Source organism: Pongo abelii, chromosome Y (assembly GCF_028885655.2).
Source record: "Pongo abelii isolate AG06213 chromosome Y, NHGRI_mPonAbe1-v2.0_pri, whole genome shotgun sequence".
Taxonomy (NCBI): domain Eukaryota; kingdom Metazoa; phylum Chordata; class Mammalia; order Primates; family Hominidae; genus Pongo; species Pongo abelii.
Window position 1 is genome coordinate 56,870,996 of NC_072009.2, and position 14,563 is coordinate 56,885,558.

The window sequence follows — 14,563 nt, forward strand, 5'->3', positions numbered from 1 at the left end:
TTATCCACGTAATGACAAGTGTTCAGTTACTTGTTGGTAGATTATTTAATGTAAGAAAGGTAGTCCTAATGTGGCTTTACCTAAGAACGGTAGTATTAATTTGGCTTTAGAAGAGCGTGTATCTGATTAGAATCTGCATCTGGATTTACCAAGCATAAAAAATTTGATAAAGAGAAACAGAAATGTTTTTCTGTTAATTACTCTTAAATAAGAATAGGATTAAAAAGAGCATTACCTCTATAACACCTGAGCTGCTTTCCCCCATGTAACTAAAATATTTGAAAGCAGTTCTTCTCATGTGTCTGCCTACTTTATTCTTCTCTAAGTTTAGCAATTAATCCAGCTATTCTTTATTTGAAATGATTTCCAGATGCCTCTGCATATAAATTGCTGACTTCTGGATATATTCTGATTCTGGAATGGGTAGATTTCTGATAGTTTTAGATATCTGTAAATCCCATCAGTTTCTAGCATGTAGTGTCTCCGACCCTTGTTACTTTGCTATTTAAAGTAGATTTGACATATTCTGTCACTTATTGGTGATAAATAACGTTTATTTCCTTCTTAGTTCATTTTATTTATATCTTAGTTGAAAAGACATTTTCTTTGATGGAAAATAAAGTAACAGAATAGTAGTGAAATAGTTATTCAGTGTTTCTCATTTGTTGACGTTTTCCCTGTGCTTGAAACACGTACAGTATACCTCATCAATGGCTAAAATAAAAGCCCTATTTCTAACATTTACTGTGAGCCATTACCGAATCTGGGTGTATTCATGCCTGCTGCGTACCTATATGTGTTCAAACAATAAGTATTTATTGAAACATATGAGACTTTATACTGTCTCTTTTCCAGTATTGGATTATATATTGCACTTAGGTTTTCAACGTAAAGTACAGAAAATGCCATAAATTCTGTAGAACTACATATTACCTTATAATATTGTGAAATACAAATCAGTCCGGAAGCATTTTTACAGGGAAATAGCAAATGTATTAATTTAACTTACATTGAACTCTGTCTTAATGTAGCCTTATCACCAGTGTAAGAAATAACTTCTGGGTGGGCATAAGTACACAATATAAGTAAGGTTAACTTTGCCTGGTGAAATAGCCAATTCTTTTGTCATTTGTCTGTTCCCCCGCCACGCCCAACCGTAGGACTCGACCGAGAATAATACATTCTTCGTAAATCAGTCAGTCATTTACAATTCTGCATTGTTGTATATAGAAAAATAATTAGTATTTCAATGTTTTTCATATTTTTGTTCTACTGTGAATATTTCTTTCTAATTAAAAAAAAGTTTTACCTTATTAATTCATTCTTTCTGTATAATTTATTTTCAGGCATATCGTACTTATCCAAATGCACCAGTTCAGGTCATCACTAGATATCAGTTGCCTGTATATAATTATCAGGTAATGTAAGAGGAAGTAAAATGATTTGCTTTCCAATATTATAGAGGCCTTTAACTTGTTTATACAAATTTCCTGAATAGTTTGTCATTTTAAACTAGTGAAGTGTACCTAAAATTTAAGGCAACACTTAGAGTTAGTGTAGAATGAAGACCTCTGTCTTATTTAGAAGTAATGAAGTAATATTTTGACAGGAATATACTTGGCAATAACTTTTCTGTAGAACAGATTTCTGAGATTTGGTGTCCCCTTCTTCATTTCTGGATTGTAGTTTTCATCTTTGCTGTCAAATAACTGAATGAAACATCCAAACTTGACTTTGCTGAATTTTGTTAGGGAGATAGAGTGAAGTAAAATTATGATCCACTTTTTTTATGGATCATAAATTATGATCCATTTTTTTTAGAGCACAGAATTCCAATTATATTTTCATTTTAGCTGGCTGTTTCATGGTAGTAATTCTCTGGATCTCTCTTCATAGATACGACTATGTCTGTGACCCATAATTATATCTATGGTGATAAACTGAAAGAGCTACTATCTTTGAGGTTTCCACATTGCCAACTCCAGAAAATTTGGAGAAAGGTGAAGTTTCATATATAAAAGTAACAAGAATGTCATGGACTAAAAACATAAAGTACTTAAGTTTTCCATTCTGTTACTTTTATTATAATGACAAAGGAGACAGCAGGATAAGTACTTCAATATTGTGTTTCTCATGTGTTTTTGAAAATGTGTAGGAATATTTTAATAGTTTTGGTGTCCGTGTTTTCTTTTTTTTTAAAGGTGCCACCATAGTGGCCTGTTGGAGAGCAAAGGGATTATGTTGTACTTGACGTTAAGTGAATTAGCCAAACGTACACTTCCTGTTCATTCTTGATTTTTTTCCATGTCGTATGTGCCTATAAATATGTTTAAATGATTCTTTATAGTAATGTTTTATTTATTTATTTTTTTACTTTCTTGTTAACCCGATTATAAACTCCAATGAGAGCAACAGTGCCTTTTTTGCTCTCAGGTTTTTATGTGCTTAAGCAATGGCAGGTCCACATAATGATAGACTATATAATCAAAGAAAGGTAGTATTCACGTGGCTTTAGAATTAGTATGTATCTGCGTAGAATCTGCCTCTGGCTTTACCAGCAATAGAACGTTTGTAGAAGAGAAACAGAAATGCTTTGCTGTTAATTACTCTTAAATAAGAATAGGAATAAACAAGAGTATTACCTCTAAACCACCTGAGCTGCTTTCCCCCCTTATAACCAGTTCCTAAAGTGCATGAAAGCAGCTCTCCTTACGTGTCTGCCCACTTTATTCTTCTGTAAGTTTAGCAGTTCATCTAGCTACTCTTTATTTGAAATGCTTTCCAGATGCCTCCTCATGTAAATTGCTGACTTCTGGATATATTCTGGTTCTGGAATGGGTAGATTTCCGATGTGGTTTGATATATATATATATAAATCGCGTGAGCTTCTGGCATCTGATTTCTCTGATCCTGCTTACATTGATATTTAAAGTAGGATTTGACATACTCTATCACTTACTGTTGATAAATAACGTTTGTATTCTTCTTAGTCTATTTTATTTATGTGTTAGTTTAAAAGACATATTCTTTGATGGAAAATAAAGTAACAAAATAATAGTGAACCAGTTGTGCAGTGTCTCTAATTTGTTGACATTTTCCACGTGCTTGAAACATGTATGGTATACCTCTTCTTTTTCCTTCTCTGAACAGTGGCTAGAAAAAAAACCCTACTTGTTTGTGTCATTTACTGTGAGCCATTACTGAATCTGGGTGTATTCATGTATGCTGCTGCCTGTATGTTTTCAAACAATAAGAATTTATTGAAACATACGAGACATGCTTTCTCTTCTCCACTATTGGATTATAGACTGCACTTAGTTTTTCAGAACGAAGTACAGAAAAAGCCATAACATCTATAGAACTGCATGTTACCCTATATTATTGTCTAATACAAAACAGTCTAGAAATATTTTTACAGGGAGATAGCAAATGTGTTAATTTAACTTACATTGCAATCTGTCTTAATGGAGCCTTATCACCAGTGTAAGAAATAACTTCTGGGTGGGCATAAGTACCCGATATATATAAGGTAAACTTTGGCTGGTGAAATAGTCACTTCTTTTGTCATTTGTCTCTTCCCCCTCCCCACCCAAAGGGTAGCACTTGACAAGAGAATTTTTATTTCTTCATAAAGTCAGTCATTTAGAAATCTGCATTGCTGTACGTAGAAAAACAATTACTGTTTCAAAGTTTTTCGTATTTTTGTTATATTGGGAATTGTATTTCTTTCTATTTAAAAAAACGTTTTACCGTATTAATTCATTCTTTCTGTCAACTTTATTTTCAGGCTTATTCTACTTATCCAGATTCACCAGGTCGATTTACATCTATAAATTCTGTCATCCCTGGATATCAGTTGCCTGTATATAATTATCAGGTAATTGAAGAGGGAGTAAAATGTTTTACTTTCAGCTACTATTGAGGCCTTCAACTTGTTTATACAAATTGCTTGAATAGTTTGTCATTTTAAAGTAGTGAAATGTACCTAAAATTTAAGAAATCACTTAGAATTCGTGTAATGAGGACCTCTGTGTTACTTAGAAGTGATGAAATAAGATTTTGACAGGAGTGTACTCAGCAATAACTTTTCTGTAGAACAATTTCTGAGATTTGTGTTTCCGTCTTTGTTTCAGCATGTATTTTGTTATCTTTGCTGTCAAAGAGCTGAAACATCCCGGCTGACTTTCATGAATCTTGCAGAGATATAAAGTGAAATAAAAGCTTAACCCAATTCTTAGAGCACAGAATTCCGATTGTATTTTTATTTTAGCTTGCTGCTTCATGGTAGTAGTTCTCTGGGTCTGTTTTCAATGATACAACTATTATCTATGACCCGTAATCATATGTGTGGTTACAAATTCAAAGAATTAATATCTTTGAGGATGCTACAATTCTATTTCCAGAAAATTGGGAAGATTGAGGTTTTCCATGTAGAAGTAACAACAAGAACTTCAGGGATTAGAAACCTAAAGTACTTCTTTTTTTCTATTCTGTTTCTTTCATTATAACAAAGGAGCCATCATGATAAATACTTCAATATTATGTAACTCACGGGTTTTTGAAAATACGTAGGAATATTTACATAATTGTGGTTACTTTTTTTTTTTTTTTTTTTAAATAAAAAGATTCCACTGCACTGGTCTGTTGGGGCGCAAAGGAGTTAGGTTGTTCCTGTGGTAAAGCGAATTAGTGAAACATATACTTCCTCTTCTTCCTTGATTTTTTGTGTGTCATATGTGCCTATAAATACTTTAAATCATCCTTTATATTAATGTGTTACGTTTTGTTACTTTCTTTTTAACCTCTCATGGCAGCAACAGTGCCTTTTTCTCTCTCAGGTTTTGTATGCTTAAGCAATGGCTTATCCACGTAATGACAAGTGTTCAGTTACTTGTTGGTAGATTATTTAATGTAAGAAAGGTAGTCCTAATGTGGCTTTACCTAAGAACGGTAGTATTAATTTGGCTTTAGAAGAGCATGTATCTGATTAGAATCTGCGTCTGGATTTACCAAGCATAAAAAATTTGATAAAGAGAAACAAATGTTTTTCTGTTAATTACTCTTAAATAAGAATAGGATTAAAAAGAGCATTACCTCTATAACACCTGAGCTGCTTTCCCCCATGTAACTAAAATATTTGAAAGCAGTTCTTCTCATGTGTCTGCCTACTTTATTCTTCTCTAAGTTTAGCAATTAATCCAGCTATTCTTTATTTGAAATGATTTCCAGATGCCTCTGCGTGTAAATTGCTGACTTCTGGATATATTCTGATTCTGGAATGGGTAGATTTCTGATAGTTTTAGATATCTGTAAATCCCATCAGTTTCTAGCGTGTAGTGTCTCTGACCCTTGTTACTTTGCTATTTAAAGTAGATTTGACATATTCTGTCACTTATTGGTGATAAATAACGTTTATTTCCTTCTTAGTTCATTTTATTTATATCTTAGTTGAAAAGACATTTTCTTTGATGGAAAATAAAGTAACAGAATAGTAGTGAAATAGTTATTCAGTGTTTCTCATTTGTTGACGTTTTCCCTGTGCTTGAAACACGTACAGTATACCTCATCAATGGCTAAAATAAAAGCCCTATTTCTAACATTTACTGTGAGCCATTACCGAATCTGGGTGTATTCGTGCCTGCTGCGTACCTATATGTGTTCAAACAATAAGTATTTATTGAAACATATGAGACTTTATACTGTCTCTTTTCCAGTATTGGATTATATATTGCACTTAGGTTTTCAACGTAAAGTACAGAAAATGCCATAAATTCTGTAGAACTACATATTACCTTATAATATTGTCAAATACAAATCAGTCCGGAAGCATTTTTACAGGGAAATAGCAAATGTATTAATTTAACTTACATTGAACTCTGTCTTAATGTAGCCTTATCACCAGTGTAAGAAATAACTTCTGGGTGGGCATAAGTACACAATATAAGTAAGGTTAACTTTGCCTGGTGAAATAGCCAATTCTTTTGTCATTTGTCTGTTCCCCCTCCATGCCCAACCGTAGGACTCGACCGAGAATAATACATTCTTCGTAAATCAGTCAGTCATTTACAATTCTGCATTGTTGTATATAGAAAAATAATTAGTATTTCAATGTTTTTCATATTTTTGTTCTACTGTGAATATTTCTTTCTAATTAAAAAAAAGTTTTACCTTATTAATTCATTCTTTCTGTATAATTTATTTTCAGGCATATCGTACTTATCCAAATGCACCAGTTCAGGTCATCACTAGATATCAGTTGCCTGTATATAATTATCAGGTAATGTAAGAGGAAGTAAAATGATTTGCTTTCCAATATTATAGAGGCCTTTAACTTGTTTATACAAATTTCCTGAATAGTTTGTCATTTTAAACTAGTGAAGTGTACCTAAAATTTAAGGCAACACTTAGAGTTAGTGTAGAATGAAGACCTCTGTCTTATTTAGAAGTAATGAAGTAATATTTTGACAGGAATATACTTGGCAATAACTTTTCTGTAGAACAGATTTCTGAGATTTGGTGTCCCCTTCTTCATTTCTGGATTGTAGTTTTCATCTTTGCTGTCAAATAACTGAATGAAACATCCAAACTTGACTTTGCTGAATTTTGTTAGGGAGATAGAGTGAAGTAAAATTATGATCCACTTTTTTTATGGATCATAAATTATGATCCATTTTTTTTAGAGCACAGAATTCCAATTATATTTTCATTTTAGCTGGCTGTTTCACGGTAGTAATTCTCTGGATCTCTCTTCATAGATACGACTATGTCTGTGACCCATAATTATATCTATGGTGATAAACTGAAAGAGCTACTATCTTTGAGGTTTCCACATTGCCAACTCCAGAAAATTTGGAGAAAGGTGAAGTTTCATATATAAAAGTAACAAGAATGTCATGGACTAAAAACATAAAGTACTTAAGTTTTCCATTCTGTTACTTTTATTATAATGACAAAGGAGACAGCAGGATAAGTACTTCAATATTGTGTTTCTCATGTGTTTTTGAAAATGTGTAGGAATATTTTAATAGTTTTGGTGTCCGTTTTTTCTTTTTTTTTCTTTTTTTTTCTTTTTTTTTTTTTAAAGGTGCCACCATAGTGGCCTGTTGGAGAGCAAAGGGATTATGTTGTACTTGACGTTAAGTGAATTAGCCAAACGTACACTTCCTGTTCATTCTTGATTTTTTTCTATGTCGTATGTGCCTATAAATATGTTTAAATGATTCTTTATATTAATGTTTTATTTATTTATTTATTTACTTTCTTGTTAACCCGATTATAAACTCCAATGAGAGCAACAGTGCCTTTTTTGCTCTCAGGTTTTTATGTGCTTAAGCAATGGCAGGTCCACATAATGATAGACTATATAATCAAAGAAAGGTAGTATTCACGTGGCTTTAGAATTAGTATGTATCTGCGTAGAATCTGCCTCTGGCTTTACCAGCAATAGAACGTTTGTAGAAGAGAAACAGAAATGCTTTGCTGTTAATTACTCTTAAATAAGAATAGGAATAAACAAGAGTATTACCTCTAAACCACCTGAGCTGCTTTCCCCCCTTATAACCAGTTCCTAAAGTGCATGAAAGCAGCTCTCCTTACGTGTCTGCCCACTTTATTCTTCTGTAAGTTTAGCAGTTCATCTAGCTACTCTTTATTTGAAATGCTTTCCAGATGCCTCCTCATGTAAATTGCTGACTTCTGGATATATTCTGGTTCTGGAATGGGTAGATTTCCGATGTGGTTTGATATATATATATATAAATCGCGTGAGCTTCTGGCATCTGATTTCTCTGATCCTGCTTACATTGATATTTAAAGTAGGATTTGACATACTCTATCACTTACTGTTGATAAATAACGTTTGTATTCTTCTTAGTCTATTTTATTTATGTGTTAGTTTAAAAGACATATTCTTTGATGGAAAATAAAGTAACAAAATAATAGTGAACCAGTTGTGCAGTGTCTCTAATTTGTTGACATTTTCCACGTGCTTGAAACATGTATGGTATACCTCTTCTTTTTCCTTCTCTGAACAGTGGCTAGAAAAAAAACCCTACTTGTTTGTGTCATTTACTGTGAGCCATTACTGAATCTGGGTGTATTCATGTATGCTGCTGCCTGTATGTTTTCAAACAATAAGAATTTATTGAAACATACGAGACATGCTTTCTCTTCTCCACTATTGGATTATAGACTGCACTTAGTTTTTCAGAACGAAGTACAGAAAAAGCCATAACATCTATAGAAGTACATGTTACCCTATATTATTGTCTAATACAAAACAGTCTAGAAATATTTTTACAGGGAGATAGCAAATGTGTTAATTTAACTTACATTTCAATCTGTCTTAATGGAGCCTTACCACCAGTGTAAGAAATAACTTCTGGGTGGGCATAAGTACCCAATATATATAAGGTAAACTTTGGCTGGTGAAATAGTCACTTCTTTTGTCATTTGTCTCTTCCCCCTCCCCACCCAAAGGGTAGCACTTGACAAGAGAATTTTTATTTCTTCATAAAGTCAGTCATTTAGAAATCTGCATTGCTGTACGTAGAAAAACAATTACTGTTTCAAAGTTTTTCGTGTTTTTGTTATATTGGGAATTGTATTTCTTTCTAATTTTAAAAAACGGTTTACCGTATTCATTTTTTTCTGTAACCTTTATTTTCAGGCATTTCCTGCTTATCCAAATTCACCAGTTCAGGTCACCACTGGTTATCAGTTGCCTGTATATAATTATCAGGTAATGTAAGGAGTAAAATGTTTGCTTTCCGATATTATTGAGGCCTTAAAGTTGTTGATACAAGTTTCCTGAATAGTTTGTCATTTTAAACTAGTGAAGTATAGGTAAAATTTAAGAAAACACTTAGAGTAAGTCTAGAATGAAGACCTCTGTATTACTTAGAAGTAATGGAATAATATTTTTACAGGACTATACTTGGCAATAACTTTTCTGTAGAAGAGTTTTCTGAGATTTGGCCCTTCTATATTTCAGGGTATAGTTTTCATCTTTGCTCTCAAATAGCTGAATGAAACATCCAGAATGACTTTCATGAATTTTTTACGGATATAGAGTGAATAAAATTATTACCCAATTCTTAGAGCACGTAATTCAAATTATAGTTTCATTTTAGCAGGCTGCTTCACCACAGTTGTTGTCTGGTTCTCTTTTCATAGTAGATAGGACTCTTATCTATGACCAATTATTATATCTGTCATAATAAATTGAAAGTAGTAACATCTTTGAGATTTCCACAATGCCAAATCCAAAAAATTGGGGAAAAGGTGAGGTTTTATATTTATATGTGGAAGTAACAAGAATGTCAGGCATTAGAACCATAAAGCACTTCTTTTTTCCATTCCGTTTCTTTTATTATAATAACAAAGGAGCCAGTATGAGTACTTCAATATTATATATATCATGTGTTTTTGAAAATGTTTAGGAATATTTGAGTAATTTTGGTTTCCTGTTTTTCTTTGTTTTTTTTTTTTTTTTTTTTTTTTTTTTAAGATACCACTGCAGTGGCCTGTTGGGGAGCAAAGAAGGTAGGTTGTACCTCTGGTAAAGTGAATTAGCCTACCATGCACTTCCTGTTCTTTCTGGATTACTTTTCATATCATATATGCCTATAAATATTTTTAAATGGTTCTTTATGTTAATGTGTTACATTTTGTTACTTTCTTTTTAACCCAGTTGCAATCTCCCATGGGCACAACAGTGCCTTTTTCTGTCTCAGGTTTTTGTGTGCTTAAGCAGTGGCTGGTCCACATAATAAGTGTTCAGTTACTTGTTGATAGACTGTGTAATCTAAGAAAGATAGTATTAATGTTACTTTAGAATTAGCATGTATCTGCCTAGGGTCTGCCTCTGGCTTTACCAGCCACAAAAAACTTGTTGAAGAGAAACAGAAATGTTTTGCTGTTAATTACTCTTAAATAAGAATAGGAATAAAAAAGAGTATTACCTCTAAAACACCTGAGCTTCTTTCCCCCCTTATACCTAGTTCCGAAAATATTTGAAAGCAGCTGTTCTGATGTTTCTGCCTAGTTTATTCTTTAAGGATAGCGATTAATCTAGCTCTTCTTTACTTGCAATGATTTCCAGATGCCACCTCATATAAACTGCTGACTTCTGGATATATTCTGGTTCTGGAATGTATAGATTTCTGATGTCATTTACTATACCTATAAATCCTGTGAATTTCTGGCATATAATTTCTCTGATCCTGATTAGTTTGATATTTAAAGTAGGATTTGACATACTCTATCACTTATTGGTGATAAATAACGTTTATTTTCTTCTTAGTCCATTCTCTTTATGTGTTAGTTGAAAAGACATTTTCTTTGATGGAAAATAAAGTAACAAAATAGTAGTGAAATAGTTCTTCAGTGTCTCTCATTTATTGACATTCTCCATGTACTTGAAATGTGTAGGATTATACCTCTTCTTCTTTTTTCTTCTCTGAACAATGGCTAGAGAAAAAGCCCTACTTGTTTCTAACATTTACAGTGAGCCGTTACTGAATCTGGGTGTATTCATGTATGCCACTTCCTATATGTTTTCAAACAATAAGTATTTATTGAAACATATAAGACATTGTACTGTCCTTCTCCAGTTTTGGATTGTATACTGCCCTTAGTTTTTCGAAATGAAGTACAGAAAAAAACATAACATCTGTAGGAGAACTACATATTACCGTGTAGTATTGTCAAACACAAAACTATCTGGAAGTATATTGACAAAGAAATAGCAAATGTATTAACTTAACTTACATTGAAATCTGTCTTAATGGAGCCTTATCAGCAGTGTAAGAAATAACTTCTGGGTGGGCGTAAGTACACAGTGTAAGTTAGGTAAACTTTGCCTGGTGAAATAGTCACTACTTTTGTCATTTGTGTGTTCCTCTGCCCCACCCAAAGGGGCTTAGCACTTGATAGAGAATATTTCTTTCTTTCTAAAGTCATTCATTCATTTAGAATTCCGCTTTGTTGTATTTAGAAAAGTAACAAATATTTTAAAGTTTTTCATTTTTTTTTAAAATTTTGGGAATAATATTTCTTTCTAATTTAAAAAGATGTTTTACCGTATTCATTCTTTCTGTAAACTTACTTTCAGACATATCTTACCCAGGTTCACCAGGTCAGGTCACCACTGGGTATCAGTTGCCTGTATATAATTATCAGGTAATTGAAGAGGGAGTAAAATGATTTATTTTCAGATACTGTTGAGCCTTTTAAGTTGTTTGTACAAATTTCCTGAATAGTGTGTCATTTTAAACTAGTGAAGTGTACCTAAAATTTAGGAAAACACTTGCAATTGGTCTAGAATGAAGCCCTCTGTATTATTTAGAAGTAGTGTATTAACATTGTGACAGGAATATAGTTAGCAATAACTTTTCTGTAAAACAGTTTTCTGAGATTCTCTGTAAAACAGTTTTCTGAGATTCGTTGTCCCCTTCTGTATTTCAGCATGTAGTTTTTCATCTTCACTGTCAAATAGCTGAAACATCCAGACTGACTTTCATCAATTGTTTAGGGAGATAGAGTGAAATAAAATTATCATCCCATTCTTAGAACACAGAATTTCAATTATATTTCTATTTTAGCTTGCTGCTTCATGATAGTAGTTCTCTGGGCCTCTTTTCATAGATGTGACTATATCTGTGACCCATAATCATATCTATGGTGATAAGTAATAAATTGAAAGAACTCGTATCCTTGAGATTTCCACAATGCCAACTCCAGAAAATTGGGAAAATGGCGAGGTTTTACATACAAAAGTAACAAGAACGTCAGGGGTTAGAAACATAAAGTACTTCTTTTTTCTACTCTGTTTCTTTCATTTTAGTAACAAAGGAGCCAGCATGATAAGTGCTTCAATATTGTGTATCTCATGAGTTTTTGAAAATGTGTAGGAATATTTTAATAGTTTTGGTTTCCTTCCTTTTTTTTTTTTTTTTTTTTTTTTTAAGATGCCACCATAGTGGCCTGTTGGGGAGCAAAAGGGGTTATGGAGTAAAGTGAAATTAATGAAACATACACTTCCTCATCTTTCTTGACTTTTTTTTCTATGCCATATATGCCTATAGATATTTTTAAATGGTTCTTTATATTAATGTTTTATGTTTTGTTACTTCAACCCAATTGTAAACTCCCATGGGAGCAACAGTGCCTTTTTGTCTCTCAGGTTTTTGTGTGCTGAAACAGTAGCTGGTCCACATAATGATAAGTGTTCAGTTACTTGTTGATAGACCATATAATCCAGGAATGGTAGTATTAACTTGGCTTTAGAATTAGCATGTATCTGCCTAGAATATGCCTCTGGCTTTACTAGCCATAAAAAATTTGTTGAAGAGAAACCGAAATGTTTTGCTATTAATTTCTCTTAAAGAGGAATTGGAATAAAATGTTTTGCTATTAATTCCTCTTAAAGAGGAATTAGAGTATTACCTCTAATACACCAGAGCTGCTGTCTTACATCACGACTGCATATTTGAAGGATATAATAAGTGTTAAAATTCTCAAACACTCCCGTACTACATTTGTTTCTTAGAATCCTTCTACCTCTGATTATGTTGATGCCTGGAAGAGATTTTAAAACCAAAGGCTGCCTTAATGTATTTCGACTTTTCGTTTAAAACAAGGTTTCTGAAGTAACACAATTGAATTTCAACACAACCTACGTTGAAACTTTTGATACCAGCTCACCTTTTTGAGGAATAAATAAGTAGCTTTTAAACGTATCTGTGTATCTGTCTAATTACACTTTCATTATTTTAAATATAGGCTTTATTCAGCTCTTAACTGTCACTGTGGAGAAGTTGATACAGGAAGTGATGTTGTGCCAAATGAATGCTCAATTCATGAAGCTACCCCACCCTCTGGAAATGGCCCACAGAAGGCAAACGTCTAACTTTGAATTTTTTAAAAATATGTATTTTGTGTTTTTTTCTAGTTTTAATAACTTTTTTTGAGAAGCAAACATTTTTGCCCAAATTTTAAGATGTTAGCCATAAATCATGGAGCTTAAATAATGGACCGATACTCAGAAGTTAATGTAAAGGTTGCTGAAATTTCAGATACCTCAAATATTCAGTATATACATAAAGTTTCTGATTCAGCAGTCGTTTCCTGTATTTCAGTTCCACTAATTTTAAAAAGCCATTCTTTAATAAATACTGTATTAATATGATTTGGAAGAATGCTATGGGAGGGTTTCCTCTAGAATTCTACTCAAAAGAAGAATTCGTATGAATTATATGTCCCTTTTCTTTTACCACAGTTTTGATCTTAAGCAGTGAAAAATATTATTTAAATAAGCATTCTCTCCATAACATTATATGTGGCAGAAGTTTCCAACAGTGGTGAAGTCAGGAGTAATTATTCAAATACTGAAATAGACAGCGTTGTTTCTGTTTTTTATCATTACTGCAAATTTCTGTAATAACAATACTGTCACTCTTGCATCACATATGTTCTGTTAAATAGGTGGGAGTGTGGAAGTAGTTGATGTACTGGTAATAGGTATAATACCCAAGAAATCCCATTGGAGTGTAAATTCCTTGATTTGATATTGGATTTTAAATAGTGAATAAATATTAAAACATACTCTTACAGTATAATTGGCAGGTTTTGTCCTGAGTTTTTTTTTTTTTTTTTTTTTCTTGAAACATTGGAGTTCACTTAGGGATTTAACAAACTGAGCTTTTTAAACCAGTATTGTATCGCTAAGGTTCTAAAATAATTCTTTGATTTGTCAGAAAACTTACATACTGAGGATATGTGGTAGGAATTACAAATTCCGGTGTCACCCAGGCTGGGAGTGCAGTGGTGTGATCTCGGCTCACTGCAACTTCCGTCTCCTAGGTTCCAGTAATTCTCCCTGCCTCAGCCTCCTGAATAGGTGGAATTACAGGCGCCCGCCACCCAGCTAATTTTTGTATTTTTTAGTGGAGAAGGGGTTTCGCCGTGTTGGCCAGGATGGTCTTGAACTCCTGATCTCAGGTGATCTGTCCGCCTCGGACTCCCAAAATGCTGGCATTACAGGTGTGAGCCACTGTTGCCAGCCTCTTTTAGCATTTTTTGCGTTTCTTTAGAAATAAACTAATATGTTCAGTAAACCATCAACATAAAAGAAACACACACCCTTATTAAGAGCGAGTGAAAGAACGAGTTGTCTTTACATTACTGAAAACTTATGTGTTTCAGAAATCTGTGGACTGAAGCATACAGATGGTGGTATCTTGTCTGTTTAATCCAGAGAGCAGACTGATAAATTCTGTTGTTACTCAAGATGACTACTTCAAGATATGAAAGGAATGGTATGCATAATTAAAAAGCCCACTTGTTCCCTCTCAAGTTAGCTGTTTTCCTTGTGGTACATGTATTTTGAGATTTCTTAGAGGAATTTTTTTTTTTTTTTTTTTTGAGACGGAGTCTCGTTCTGTCGCCCAGGCTGGAGTGCGGTGGCACCATCTAGGCTCACTGCAAGCTCCACCTCCTGGGTTTACTTAATGCCATTCTCCTGCCTCAGCCTTCCAAGTAGCTGGGGCTACAGGCGCCCACC

At 33.2% G+C, this 14,563-nt stretch overlaps 1 pseudogene; it reads left to right on the forward strand.

The window, feature by feature from the left end:
* Nucleotides 1-14,269, forward strand: part of LOC129053370 (deleted in azoospermia protein 4-like) — a 57,173-nt pseudogene extending 42,904 nt beyond the window's left edge.
* Nucleotides 14,270-14,563: the final 294 nt, after the last annotated feature.